This window comes from Phyllostomus discolor, chromosome X (genome assembly GCF_004126475.2).
Source record: "Phyllostomus discolor isolate MPI-MPIP mPhyDis1 chromosome X, mPhyDis1.pri.v3, whole genome shotgun sequence".
Taxonomy (NCBI): Eukaryota; Metazoa; Chordata; class Mammalia; order Chiroptera; family Phyllostomidae; genus Phyllostomus; species Phyllostomus discolor.
The window spans coordinates 51,382,056-51,397,287 of NC_050198.1; the positions used below are offsets into that span (position 1 = coordinate 51,382,056).

The window sequence follows — 15,232 nt, forward strand, 5'->3', positions numbered from 1 at the left end:
CGTCTCCTTCTTCTTGAGCTCTGCTTTCTGACAGATAAGAATGTTCAGGCAGAGGAGGGGTCCCTAAGATCAGCAGAACAGTCCTCAAGAACAGCCCTCATTTCCTGTCCCTGCACCACTACCCTAGAACACACTAGAAATGACATTTAAATACAGGTATTTAGATGTGGTAGAGCTTTGTCAGAAATGCAGGATCCAATACAGATACTGTAATAGTTCTACATGGTCACCAGATGGCACTATGATATTTCAATTTAGTTCAAAGAAGCTACCACTTTTTAGAAATAATATATATTTGATTGACTATGCTATTACAGTTGTCCTAAATTTCCCCCCTTTGTCCCCTTCTTCCCAGTACCCCTCATTTCCTCTAGCAATCCCCCCTTACTTCGTGTCCATGGGTCATGGATTAACGTTTTTTGGCTACTCCATTTCCTCTACTATTCTTAACCTCCCCCTGCCTATTTTGTACCTACCAAATTATGCTTCTTAATCCCTGCTCCTTTCCCCCCATTCTTGTCCTTCTCACTCCCAGCTGATAAACCTCCAAATGATGTTCAGATCTATGATTCTGTTCTGGTTCTGATTCTTTGCTTAGTTTGCTTTTTAGATTTCAATTGTTGATAGTTGTGAATATTGCCATTTTAATGTTCATAGTTTTGATCTTCTTCCTTTTCTTAAATAAGTCCCTATAAAATTTTGTATAATAATGGCCTGGTGATGAACTCCTTCACCTGGTCTGGGAAGCACTTTACCTGACCTTCCATTTTAAATGATAGCTTTGCTGGATAGAATAATCTAGGTTGTAGGTCCTTGCTTTTCATCACTTCTTGCCAGTCCCTTCTAGCCTGTAAAGTTTCTTTTGAGAAATCAGCTGACAGTCTTAGGGGAACTTCTTTGTAGATGACTCTCTTCTTTTCTCTTGGTGCTTTTATTCTCTCTCTATCTTTAACCTTTGGCATTTTAATTATAATATATATTGGTGTGGTCTTCTTTGTGTCCATCTTATTTGGGACTCTCTGTGCTTTCTTATATGTCTATTTCATTGATTTGATTCTCAGCTTTATTCCTTCCACTGTTGATTCCCTGTAAATTTTTCTTTATTTCACTTAGTGTAAACTGTATTTCTGCCTGGATCTTTTTTATGCTGTTGAAGTACCCAATGAGTTCCTTGAGCATCCTGGTAACTAGTGTTTTGAACTCTGCATCTGATAGATTGCTTATCTTCATTTCATTTAGTTCTTTTCCTGTTTTTTTTTTTTCTGTTCTTTCATCTGGGCCATATTTCTTTGTCTCCTCAGTTTGGCAGCCTCCCTGTGTTTGCTTCTATGTGTTATGTAAAGCTGCTTTGATTCCCTGTCTGAGTAGAGTGAACTATTATAGAAAAGTGCACTAGTAAGTTGGATGGGGTGGAGTCTTAGGTAATTGGCAAGGTGCGGCAACCATGTGAACCAGGTTGATAGAGTCTTATTTATGATGTTTCCACTCTGTGACTCTGTGTGGGGCTCAGAAAAGGGTCTATAACTACTGCCTGGCCTCTGAGGTTTTGCCCAGGTAGAAGCTGCACCCCAGCACTTACCCTGATGCCAGACACTTCAGTTTCTCCCCGTGTGCCGCTGATTCCCCTCCAGCTTCTTTCCTGCATGCTAGAGCTCAAAGGGAGTGATTCTGCATAAGTCTTAAGTCCTAAGATCATTGTGGGCCCTTTAACAGGAGACAACAAAGCCTGCTGCAGTTTTATCCTCTGTCCCAGCCCCCACTGGTTTTGGCAGCCAGAAATTATGGGGACTTATCTTTTTGGTGCTGGAACCCTGGACTGGGTGGTCTAGTGTGGGGCTGGGATCACTCACTCTTGAGATATCCTTCCCAGTTTTTACTTATGACATGTGGGTATGGGACCATCAGTTCCATGTCTCCACATCTCCACTCCTCTTACCCATCTGAATCAATGTGACTTCTTTAATTCCTTGGTTGTTGGACTTCCATTCAGCTCAACTTTCTGACAATTCTGGGTGGTATTTTGTACTTGTAATTTTTGCTGTGGTTGTGTGAGTCAGCAAGCTGTATTTACCTATGCCTCCATCTTGACTGGGAGTCCTTCCCATTGTCCACCTTTTTTCAAGATAAAAAGTTTTCCCCAAGTGAAAAGTAGAAAAAAAAGGAACACTGTTTGATTGTCTACTATGTGTCAGACTATATGCTCAATGCTTTATATATGTGATCTCTATTAATGCCCATAATAATCATATTAAATGCTATCATTATCCCTTTTTTTTCAAGAACAAGGAAATTAAGGAACAGAGAGGCTAAATAAAGATGTTCAGTCACTAATCACATCATGATTATTAGTCAAATAATCATGTCTGTTTCACTTCTAAATTTTAACATTTTCCATGAAAATATGCTGAGCCCGGAAAGTGGTAACATCTTCCCTACATCTGTATTACTAGCTGTGTATCCACAATGCTATAACAAGAACTGTGAAGACATACCAAATATTTCTGTCAGAATCTTTACCAATTTAACTTATATATGTATGCATATACTTATTCATGCATTCGTATAAAGTGTCAGTAGACTTGGTCTTCCCCAAAATAATCCAATGCATGAATACAGCAGTCTCTGACCATTTTAGCACCAAGGACCAGTTTTGTGGAAGCAATTTTTCCACTGATTTGGGTGGAGATGGCTTTATGTCCTTCCACTAGATGCAGCTTAATTGCCACTTGCCACTCACTGATAGGGTTTTGATATGAGTCTGCAAGCAGTTGATTTTTTATGGTCTCTGCGCAGTCAAAACTCTCTGCTAATGATATTCTGTATTTGCAACCACTCCCCAGTGCTAACATCACTGCTTCAGCTCCACCTCAGGTCATCAGGCATTAGATATCATAAGGAACATGCAACCTAGATACCTCGCACATGCAGTTTATCTTAGGGTTTGTGCTCCTATGGGAATCTAATGCTTCTGCTGACCTGACAGGAGGCAGAGCTCAGGAGGTAATGTGAGCGATGGGGAGAACTTATAAATACAGATGAAGCTTCCATCCTCTCCTGCCACTCACCTCCTGCTGTAGAGCCTGGTTCCTGCTCTAATGCATACCAATATGTATTTGATAACAGAAATATGAATGAATCTCAAATAATTACACTAAGTGAAAGAAGGCAAAAAAAAGGATTCATCCTGCTTGATGATATTTACATATTTTGCCTGTCTGATGATATTTCATACAGCCTGATTCTATTTCATACAGCCTGATTCTATTTACATATTTTAAAATGTAAACTACTCTATGGTGACATAAAGCTTATCATTGATTATCTGAGGAGTTGGGGAGAGAGGAAGGAATACAAAGTGACCTGGAAAAACTTTTGGGAGAAATGATTATTTTCATTATTTTGGGCCTAATCTATATTTTGGTTGTTATGTTGACTGTACAACTATAAATATTTTTCAATACTCAACTGATTTTTACTGGAAATAACTTTTAAAGAAATGAAGCTTCATAATCATATCACTCTCCCCAATAAATCTTTTAAAGTTTTCATAGTATTACATTTAAATCCAACACAGCTGTAAGTTTTACTTTCAATGATAATACATGTTTTAAAGAGCTTAAGAGGAGGAAAATCATTTTTTATATTCACTATTTCTGTTTATCTTTATTTCTGAAGTTTCACTATTCTCTCTGATATCATTTACATTCAGCCTCAAGAAATTCCTTTAGATGTTAATGAATGTTTTTATTTTATCTTTATTCCTGAAGTATATTTTCACTGGATATAGAACTCTGGTTTGACAGTTCTATCCTTTCAGCAATTTGAAGACATTGTCTCTCTGACTTCTGCCCTCCATGGTTTCTGATGAGAAAACCATAGTATTTCAAATTATTGTTATCATTTATGTCTAGCAGCTTTCAAGATTTTTCTTATCTTGTGTGTTCAGTTTTATTATCTGTCAAGAGCAATTTTCTTTATGTTTTTAAAGTTTAGAGTTCATTGAGTTCCTGAGTCTGTAAATTTATGTTTTTGATCAAACATTTAATGTTTACAGCAATTACTTGTTCAGAATTTAATTTCTGCACTAATACACTTTTCTGCTTCCTTTGGGACTTTAATAACATAAATGTTTGACATTTTGATATTCTCTCAGAGATCTTAAAGATTCTGTTTAATTATTTTTCATTTTTAGTGAGTATAATTTTTATAATTAGAGAGAACTATTAGATACTAAGGATGTACACATTATTTCAAGGGTCAAGGAAAATTTTCTGCAGGAGGTAATATCTAAGCCAGACTCTGATTGCTGAATACAATTAACCAAATGAAAAAGAAAGGAACCAACAGTTACAGACAGTGAGAATGATGTGTGCAAGCATCCAGACTTGCAAGAGAGCATGGAATGTTTGGCTAAAAAGTTTATTTTGAAACATATGATGCCAATGTGGGAATGGTGAAAGATGACATTGGAGAAGCAGATGGAACAGATTATGAGAGGTCTTATATTTCAGGAAAAAGATTTCTTTACTTAATCCTGAGGACAATTAGAAATCTCAAAGTTGTTTTGTTTTTGTTTTTTAATGTGAATATAGTTGCTTTTTCTTCTTCTTGCTTTTCTGTATTTTCTCATGTTTCTATAATGGACATGTATCAATTTTTATTTAACAGCTTTAATAAATTTTAATTTGCATACTATTAATTTAAGCAATTTAAAGTGTACAATTCAATGGTCTTTAGTATATTTACAGTTGAGCAACCATCACCACAAGCAATTTTAAAACAATTTAATCACTTCCAAAATGAAACCCTGCACCCTTTAGCAGTCACATCCCACTTTCTCCCAACTCCCTTCCCCTTTACCCTAGGAAACCACCAATCTACATTTTGTCTCTATGCGTATGCCTATTCTGAATATTTCCTATAAATGAAATCATAAAAAATGTGGCTTTTTGTGTCTGGCATCTTTTATTTAGCACAATGCTTTCAAGGTTCATCCATATAGTACCATGAATTGGTACTTACTTTCTTTGTATTTCCAGCTAATATTCCATTGCATTGATGAACCACATTTTATTCATTCACTCTTCAGTTCATGGACACTTCGGTTATGTATCTGTTTTAACTATTATGAGTAATGCTGTAGTAAATATTTGTGTACAAGTTTTGTGAGATAATGTTTTCAATTCTTTTGGATATATAATGAAAAGCAGAATTGCTGGATAACATGATAAAATTATGTTTAACTGTTTGAATAAGTGACAGATTGTTTCCAAAGCAGTTGTACCATTTTATATTCCAACCACTGGTATAAAAGAGTTCTAATTTGTTTTTTTTTTTTTTTTAATTTAAAGAATTTTTTCTTTTTATTTTAAGTATATTATATTGATTATGCTATTACAATTTTCCCAACTTTTCCCCTTTATCCCCCCTCCACCCTGCACCCCCAACTGTCCAGCACTGCTTTCTTAGTTCTTGCCCATGGGTTGTACATAAAAGTTCTTTGACTTCTCTGTTTCCTATATCATTCTTAACTTCTCCCTGCTATTTTTTGACTACCAGTTAAGCTTCTTATTCCCTGTGCCTTCCCCCTACATTGTTCCCCTCTTCCTCCTCTCTGACAACCTTCTGTATGATGTCTATTTATCTGATTCTGTTCCTGTTCTAGTTGTTTGGTTAGTTTTTGTTTTCTTTTTTGTTTGTTTGTTTTAGGTTCAGTTGTTGATAGTTGGGACTTTGTTGTCATTTTACTATTCATATTTTTGATCTTCTATTTCTTAGATAAGTCCCTTTAACATTTCATATAATAAGGGCTTGGTAATGATGAACTCCTTTAACTTAACCTTATCTGGGAAGCACTTTATCTGCCCTTCCATTCTAAATGATAGCTTTGCTGGATACAGTAATCTTGGATGTAGATCCTTGCCTTTCATGACTTGGAATACTTCTTTCCAGCCCCTTCATGCCTGCAAGATTTCTTTGGAGAAATCAGCTGATAGCCTTATGGGCACCCCTTTGTAGGTAACTCTTTCTTTCCTCTTGCTGCTTTTAAGATTCTCTCTTTATCTTTAATCTTGGGTAACTTAATGATGATGTGCCTTGGTGTTTCCTCCTTGGGTCCAATTTCTTTGGGACTCTCTGGGCTTCCTGGACTTCTTGAAAGTCTATTTCTTTTGCCAGATTGGGGAAGTTTTCCTTCATTATTTTTTCAAATGAGTTTTCAGTTACTTGCTCTTCCTCTTCTCCTGGCACCTGTATGGTTCAGACGTTGAACATTTCAAGTTGTCCCAGGGTTTTCTAAGCCTCTCCTCATTTTTTTGAATTCTTGTTTCTTCATTCTGTTCCAGTTGGATGTTTATTTTTTCCTTTTATTCCAAATCATTATTTGAGTTCTGGTTTCCTTCCCTTCACTGGTGGTTCCTTGTATATTTTCCTTCATTTCACTTTGTGTAGCATTCATTTCTTCCTTCATTTTGTGGCCAAGCTCAGTCAGTTCTTTGAACATCCTGATTACCAGGGTTTTGAACTCTGCATCAGATAGGTTGGCTAGCTCCTTGTTGTTTAGCTACTTTTCTGGAGTTTTGATCCGTTCTTTCACTTGGGTCATAATTCTTTGTCTTAGTACACCCGTTATGTTGTAAGGGGGCGGGGCCTTAGGTATTCACCCTGGCAAGGCAACGCTCTTCACTTTGTTTTGGCTGTCTGTGGGGGAGGGGTCAGAGATGTAACAAATCAGCTCACTTGCTCTGTTCTAACCCCACTTTCCAATGAACTCTCTAATGTGAGACTGGGAGTTTCTCCTGCTATGGCAAACCCCACAGTAGTTTACAGCTAGCTTTCAGTCTTAAGTTTCCTGTTCAGCTAGCCCTGCCTTGGCCACACAGTCCACTGCCTTGCAGCTTGTCCTGTCAGCCAGCCCTGCCTAGCCTGAGTAGTATGAAGCCTTGCTGTGCATCCTCTCCACTGGGCTGCCCATCTCTGCATCTTCTACCAGTCTGGATGAATGTTTCTCTAACTCCTTGGTTGTCAGAGTTCCATACAGTTTGGCTTTCTGGCACTTCTGGTTGTTTATTGTTTTTAGATTGGTTGTTATCCTTCTTTTGGTTGTGTAAGGAAATGAAGCATTTCTGCCTATACCTCCATGTTGGCTGGAACTCGCCTAAAAATAAATCAAGGATTTTATTTAGTTATTTTAGAGAGAGAAGGGAAAGGAGGGAGAGAACAGTGATAATTGCCTCTCTCATGCCGCAACTGGGGACCCCACCTGCAACCCAGGCATATGCCCTAACTGGGAATCGAACCAGTAACCTTTCTGTCCACAGCCTGGCACTCAATCCACTGAGCCACAGGAGCCAGGGCTAAGGGTTCTAATTTCTATTCATCCTTCCCAATACTGGTTATTGTCTCTGGTCTTGATTATTTCCATTTTACTGGTTGTGAAGTGACACCTCACTGTGGATTAGGTTTGCATTTCTCTGATGACTAAAAAATGTTCAGCAGCTTCTTATGTGATTATTGGTCATTTGTACATCTTCTTTATAAAAATATTCAGATTCTTTGCTCACTTTTAAATTAGATTATTTGTCCTTTTTTATTGAGTTTTAGGTGTTCTTTATAGAGTCTGGCTCTAATGCATTTAAAAGGTAAGTGATTTGCAAATATCGTCTCTCATTCTATGGATTGCCTTTCCTTTCTTTTTTATTTTCATTTATTTTTTAAAGTATATTTTATTGATTATGCTATTACAGTTGTCCCATGTTTTCCCTCCTTGCCCCTCCTCTGCCCAGTACTCTCCTTCCCTCCAGCAATCTCCCATTAGTTCATGTCCATGGGTCATGAGTGTAAGTTCTTTGGCTTCTCCATTTCCTATACTATTCTTAACACACACACACACACGTTTATTTTGTTCTTATGAATTATGCTTCTTAATCCATGCCCTATTTCCCCCTTTCTCCCCCTTCCCCCTCCCTGCTGATAACCCTCCAAGTGTCTCCATACCTATGATTCTGTTCCTATTCTCATTGTTTGCTTAGTTTGTTTTTGTTTTTTATTTAGATTCAGTTGTTGATAGTTGTAAATCTGTTGCCTTTTACGTGTTCATGGTTTTGATCTTCTTTTTCTTAAATAAATCTCTTTAACATTTCATGTAATAATGGCTTGGTGATGATGAACTCCTTTAGCTCTACCTTCTCTGGGAAGCACTTTCATTTCTGCCTTTCCATTCTAAATGGTAGCTTTACTGGATAGAGTAATCTAGGTTGCAAGTCCTTGCTTTTCACTATTTTGAAGGCTTCTTGCCAGTCCCTTCCTGCCTGCAAAGTTTCTTTTGAGAAAACAGCTGATAGTCTTATAGAAACTCCTTTGTGGGTAACTCTCTGTTTAAGGTGATCTCTGCTTTAAGATTGCTGCTTTAAGATGATCTCTTTATCTTTAATCTTGGCTAATTTAATTATGATGTGTTTTTTTGCGGTCCTCTTTGGGTCCAACTTATTTGGGATTCTCTGAGCTTCCTGAACCTATATGTCATGTTCCTTCACCAGATTGGGGAAGCTGTCCTTCATTACTTTTTCAAATAAGTTTTTGATTTCTTGCTCTGCCTCTTCTCCTTCTGGCACCCCTATGATTCAGATGTTAGTATGTTTAAAGTTGTCCTAGAGGTTCTTTAGCCTATCCTTGTGTTTTTGAATTCTTGTTTCTTCTTTCTGTTCTGGTTGAATGTTTATTTCTTCCTTATGTTCCAAATCATTGAGTTGAATTTCAGCTCACCTTTCTTCACTCTTGGTTCCCTGTGAATTTTTCTTTATTTCACTTAGTGTAACCTTCATTTCTTCCTTTACATTGTTGCTGTGCTCAGTGAGTTCTGAGCATCCTGATCACTAGTGCTTTGAACTCTGCATCTGATATATTGGCTGTCTCCATTTCATTTAGTTCTTTTTCTGGGGTTTCATTCTGTTCTTTCATTTGGGCCATGTTTCATTGTCTCCTCAATATGGCAGTCTCCCTGTCTTTATTTCTGTGTAATAGACAGAGCTGCTTTTACTCTCTGTCTTAATAGCATGGCCTATATAGAAAAGGCACCTATAAATTGTGTGGGGTATAGCATTAGGTAATTGCCAGCACAGGGCAACCTAATTCAGTGCTTTATGGCTGGGTATTGAGACAGGACTTGGAGAAGGCACAATGCTGCTGCCTGCCTTCTGGTGGTGTGCCCAGCACTCTCCCCATTTCCAGTCACTTCACCCACTTCCTGTATGTGACTGGCACCTTCCAGTTGCTGCTGTGATGGTGAAAGCCAGAGTGGGTAGGTTTGCTTATGTTCTAAGTTCATGTGGGTTCTTTAAGCTGCAAAAATCTCACATTTTCTTCCATTGCCCCTGTCTCCATTGGTTTTTACAGCCAGAGGTAATGGGGATTTATTCATGGTGCTGGAACTCTGGGCTATGCAGTCTGGCCTGGAGCAAGGATCTCTCGCTCCCAAGATATCCCTCCTGATTTTTATCCACCATAAATTAATGTTGAACAGTCTATTCCACATCTCCTGCTGCTGCTGCCTCTCTACATCACACTGCCCCTCCACCCATTTCTGCAACTCTACCCCCTTCTACTTGTCTGGATGAATGTGGATTCTGTAAATCCTTGGTTGTCAGACTTCCATATAGCTCAATTTTCTGACAGTTCTGGGTGCTATTTGTTTTGAGGTCTGGTTGTAATTTTTCTATGGTTGCACGAGAGCAAAGTGTGTCTACCTATGCTTCCATCTTGACTGGAAGCTCTGGAGTTATCCTTTTCTATGCTGTTTATTTTTTTTTAAGATTTTATTTATTTTTTAGAGAGGGAGGGGAGAGAGAAAGAGAGAGAGAGAGAGAAACATCAATGTGTGGTTGCTGGGGGCCATGGCCTGCAACCCAGGCATGTGCCCTGACTGGGAATCGAACCTGCGACACTTTGGTTCACAGCCCGCACTCAATCCACTGAGCTACGCCAGCCAGGGCCTTATTTTTTACTTCTTTAATTTATTTGGATGATATTGGTTAAAAAATTATACAGGTTTCAAGTGTACAATTCTATGATAAATCATCTGTATATTGTATTGTGTGCTCACCACCCCAAGTGAAGTCTCCTTTCATCACCATTTGTATGCATTTATCCTCTCCAACCTCCTCCAAACACCTGTTCCCTCTGAAGTATTTTTTACACTTTGCGAAATCCCTTCAACTTTTTCACCCTGTCTCCAGACCTCCTCTATCTGACAGCACCCAGTGTGTTCCCTGTATCTATGAGTCTGTTTCTATTTTCTCTGTTAGTTTATTTTGTTCATTAGATTCCACATGTAAGTGAAGGAAATTATATAGCACAAGTCTTTCTCTGACTGACTTATTTCAATTGGCACAATCGTCTCCAGGTCCATCCATGCAGCTGCAAAGGGAAAATTTTCCTTCCTTTTTATGGCCAAGTAGCATTCCATTGTGTAAATGTACCACAGATTCTCTATCCACTCATCTACTGATAGGCACTTGAGCTGCTTCAATATCTTCACTATTATAAATAATGCTACAAAGAACACAGTGGTGCATATTTTTTCTACTTAGTGTTTCATTTTAAAAAATATATTTCCAGAAACAGAATCACTGGATCATAAGGCAGTTCCATTTTTAATTTGTTGAGGTCACTCCATACCAATTTCCACAGTGGCTGCACCAATCTGCATTCCCATCAGCAGTGCATCAGGATTATTTTTTCTCAACATCCTCAACATTTGCTGTTTCTTGATCAATCTGACAGGTGTGTGGTGATACTTCACCGTGGTTTTAATTTGCATCTCTCTGATGATTAGTGACATTGAACATTTTTCATATGTTTATTGGTCATCTGTATGCCCTCCTTGGAAAAGTGTCTGTTCAGGTTCATTGCCCATTTTTTAATAGGATTGTTTTTTGTTGTTGAGTTTCATAAGTTCTTTATACATTTTCAATATTAACACCTTATCAGATGTATCATTGGTGAATATACTTTCCCATTCAGTGGGTTGTTTTTTTCATTTTTTTGTGGTTTTCTTTGGTGTGCAAAATATTTAGTTTGATGTAGTCACATGTGTTTATTTTATTTTGTTTGTTTCCATTGCCCAAGGACATATATCAGAAAAAAAACAGTTATGAGAAATGTTTGAAATTTTACTACCTATGTTTTCGTCTAGAAATTTTATAATTTTGGACTTTACATTTGAGCCTTAATTTATTTTGAGTTTATTCTTGTGCATGGTGTAAGAAGATGGTCTAGTTTCACTTTTTGGCCAGTTTTTCTCCAATTTTCCCAACACAATTTATTAAAAAGACTGTTTAACACATTGTATATTCTTGTCCCCTTTGTCTTGTGTTGGTTTATTTCTGAGCTCTGTATTTTATTCCATTGATCTGTATGTCTGTTTTCATGCCAGTATATGCTATATTGAAAACTATGGCCTCTTAGTATAGTTTGATATAAGGTAGAATGAATTCCCCAACTTTGTTCTTCTTTCTCAAGATTGCTGTGACTATTTGAGATGTTTTCATGTTCCATATAAATTTATGGAATATTTGTTCTCATTCTTTGAAATATGTCATTGGGTCTTGGTAGAAACTGTGTTGAATCTGTAGATTGCTTTTAGTAGTATGAACATTTTAATGATGTTAATTCTTCCTATTCATAAACACAGTATGTGCTTCCACTTATTTGTATTGTATTCAATTTCTTCATTGTCATATACTTTGCAGAATACAGGTCTTTTACATCTTTGGTTAGGTTTGTTGCTAGATAATTTATTTTTTAAGCAATTGTGAATAGAATTGTTTTTTTAATTTCCCTTTCTGTTAGTTTGTTATTAGCATATAAAAATGCAACCAATTTCTGGATATTGATTTTGTACCCTGCTACTTTGCTAAATTCATTTATCAGTTCTAGTAATTTCTTGGTGGAATCTTTGTGGTTGTCTATACGGTATCATGTCATCAGCAAATAAAAAGAGTTGTACTTTTTTTTTCAAACTTGGATGCCTTTCATTTCTTCTTCCTGTCTTATTGCTATAGCTAGGAATTCCAGTACTTTGGTGAATAAGAGAGATGAAAGCAGACATCCCTGTCTTGTTCCTGATTTTAAGGGGAATGCTTGTAGATTTTGCCTGTTGAGTGTGATGCTGGCAGTAGGTTTGTCATATATGGCCTTTATGGTGTGTCGGTATGTTCTCTCTATTCCTACTTGGCTGAGAGTTTTTATCATAAATAGGTGCTGGATTTTATCAAATGTATTTTCTGCATTTATTAATATAATCATGTGGTTTTTATCCTTCCTTTTGTTTATGTGGTGACTCACACTTACTGGTTTGCAAATGTCCTACTATCCTTGAATTCCTGGAATAAATCCCACTTGACCGTGGTGTATGATCTATTTGATGCATTGTTGTACTCAGTTTGCTAATATTTTGTTGAAGATTTTAGCATCTTTGTTCATTAGTGATATTGTCCTATAATTTTCTTTTTTTTTGTAGTGTCTTTGTCTGGTTTTGGAATTAAGAGAATACTGGCCTTGAACTAACTCCTAAATGAGTTTGGGAGCCTTCCTTCCTCTTGAATTTTATGAAATAGTTTTGTAATAGGGTGCAGCCAAAAGGGGAACCCCAAATAAGGATTTGTAATAAGGTCCAGAAGAGCTTGGAGATAATTGGCTCCACAACACAGGGCCACACCCGCCCAGAATGCTGGCAGCTGTAGCCAATTGTGAGAGGAGCCGGAAATGGGGCTACAGAGAAAGATTTGCACTGGGATTTAAATGGAGGCACAGCCGCCATTGGGCATCTCTCTTTTGGGAACCACACATCTGTTTAGGACCACGTGGCTTTGGTGTCTTGGTTGGGACCATGAAGCTTGGGTGAGAGTCAGGACCACGAGGCTTTGAAAGTGCTCCCTTTTGCCATGTGGAGGGTGCTGGGAGGACTGTGTGCATTTGTGGGGAATTTTAGTTTGTGTTATTTCAAATTAATAATAAATTCCTTTCCTTTTCATGAGTCTTGGGCAGTGAGAGATGTCTTTCCTCTGGTGGTGGACATAACAAACCTGGGGGGGTTTCTTTCGGGTAATAGTATATTGCCTCGGCTGCCATTGCCCTCCCCCCCTTTTGTACTGTAACAGTTTGAGAAGGAGAAGTGTTAGTTCTTCTTGGAATGTTTGGGAAAATTCACCTGTGAATCCATCTGGTCCAGAGCTTTTGTTTATTGGGAGTTTTTTGATTACTGCTTCAATTTCCTTAGGTGCAATCTGTCTATTCAGATTTTCTGATTCTTCCTGATTTAGTTTTGGAAGATTGTGTGTTTCTAGGAATTTATCCATTTGTCCAGGTTGTCCAGTTCATTGGCATATAATTGTTCATGATATTTTTTTACAATCCTTTATATTTCTTTGGTGCCCATTGTTATTTCTCCTTTTTCATTTCTGATTTTATTTATTCAGGTCCTTTCTCTTTTCTCTTGATGTGTCAGTTTGAAGTTTTGTGAGTATTGTTTACTTTTTCAAAGAATTATCTCTTGGATTCATTGATCTTTTGTATCATTTTTAGACTCTATTTCATTTATTTCTGCTCTGATCTTAATTATTTCCTTCCTTCTACTTACTTTGAGCTTTGTCATTCCTTTCCAAGTTCCTTTAAGTGTGAAGTTACATTGTTTATTTGAGCTTTTTTTTTTGAGATAGGCCAATAATGCTATGAATTTCTCTTCTAGGACTGCTTTCCCAATGTCCTACAGATTTTGGATTGTTGTGTCCACATTTTCATTTGTAACAAGGTATTTTTTATTTCTTTCTTGATCTTGTTGACCCATTAATTATTTAATAACATTTTATTTAGCTTCCATTGGTTTTGCATGTTTTTCAGTGTTCCTTTTGTGATTGATTTCTAGTTTCATAGCATTGTGGTCAGAGAAAATGCTTAATATGATTTCAATCTTCTTAAATTTATTTAGACTTGTTTTGTGTCCTAGCATGTGGCCTATCCTAGCAAATGTAACATGTGCAAATAAAAAGTATGTATATTCTGCTTCATTGAGGTAAAATGCTCTGAAGACATCAAATAAATTAAATTTGGTCTAGTGTATTGTTTAAGGTTTCTGTCTCCTTTTGATTTTATGCCTGAGAGATCTATCCACTGGAGTCACTGGGGTATTAAAATCCCTGGTGATGACTGTACTTCTGTCAATTTCTCCTTTTATGTCCATCCAGATTTGCTTTACATGTTAAGGTGCTTCTATGTTGCGTGCATACATGTTTACCAGGGTTGTATTCTTTCGTTGGATTGTTCTTTATTATTACACATTATCATTCTTTGTCTCTTTTTATTGCCTTGATTTTAAAGTCTATTTTGTCAGATATAAGTACTGTTACTCTAGCTTTTGTTTCTTGTCTGTATGTATAAAATATCTTTGTCCATCTTTTTACTTTTAGTCTGTGTGTATCTTTCTATCTGAGATGGGTCTCCTGAAGGCAGCATATATATGGGTCTTGTTTTCTTATCTGCTCAGCTAGCTTGTGTCTTTTGATTGGAGCATTTAAGACATTTACATTTAACGTGATTATTCATTGATAAGTATGTATCATTTATTGCTAGACTATTTTCCTGTTTTTTTCTTCTTTTCTCTTTTTTCTTCTTCTTAAAGCAAGCCCTTTAACATTTGTTGCACTGTTGGTTTGGTGTTAACAAACTCCTTTAGCTTTTAATTGTCTGGGGAGCTCCTTATTTCTCCTCTGGTTTTAAATGGTAGCCTCGCTGGGTAAAGAAGCCTTGCTTTTAGGTCCTTGCTTTTCATCACCTTGAATATGTCATGCCATTCCCTTCTGGCCTGGAGTGTTTCTGATTAGTAATTAGATGACATGCTAATTGGTGTTCCCTTGTAGGTAATTATTGCTTTTCTCTTGTGACTGTTAGGATTTTCTCCTTACTTTTAAGCCTTGCCATTTTAATTATGATGTGTCTCAGTGTAGGAATCTTTGGGTTCACGTTGTTTGGAACTCTCTGAGCTTCCTGGACTTGTGTGACTTTTTCCATCACCAGATTAATGAAGTTTTCAGTTATTATTTCTTCAAGTAGATTCTCAATCCCTTGCTCACTCTCTTCTCCTTCTTGTATTCCCATGATGCTGATGTTATTATGCTTCATGTCTCAGATGTTTCTTAAGCTCTCCTCATTTTTTAAAAATGATTTTATTTATTTATTT

The 15,232-nt window shown here is 37.1% G+C and overlaps 1 long non-coding RNA gene across 1 annotated transcript; it reads left to right on the plus strand.

The window, feature by feature from the left end:
* Positions 1 to 3,231: 3,231 nt before the first annotated feature.
* Positions 3,232 to 14,619, plus strand: LOC118498461. The gene is made up of 3 exons (XR_004900951.1): positions 3,232 to 3,905; positions 4,560 to 4,561; positions 14,606 to 14,619. It is a non-coding gene; the product is annotated as an uncharacterized LOC118498461 (long non-coding RNA).
* Positions 14,620 to 15,232: the final 613 nt, after the last annotated feature.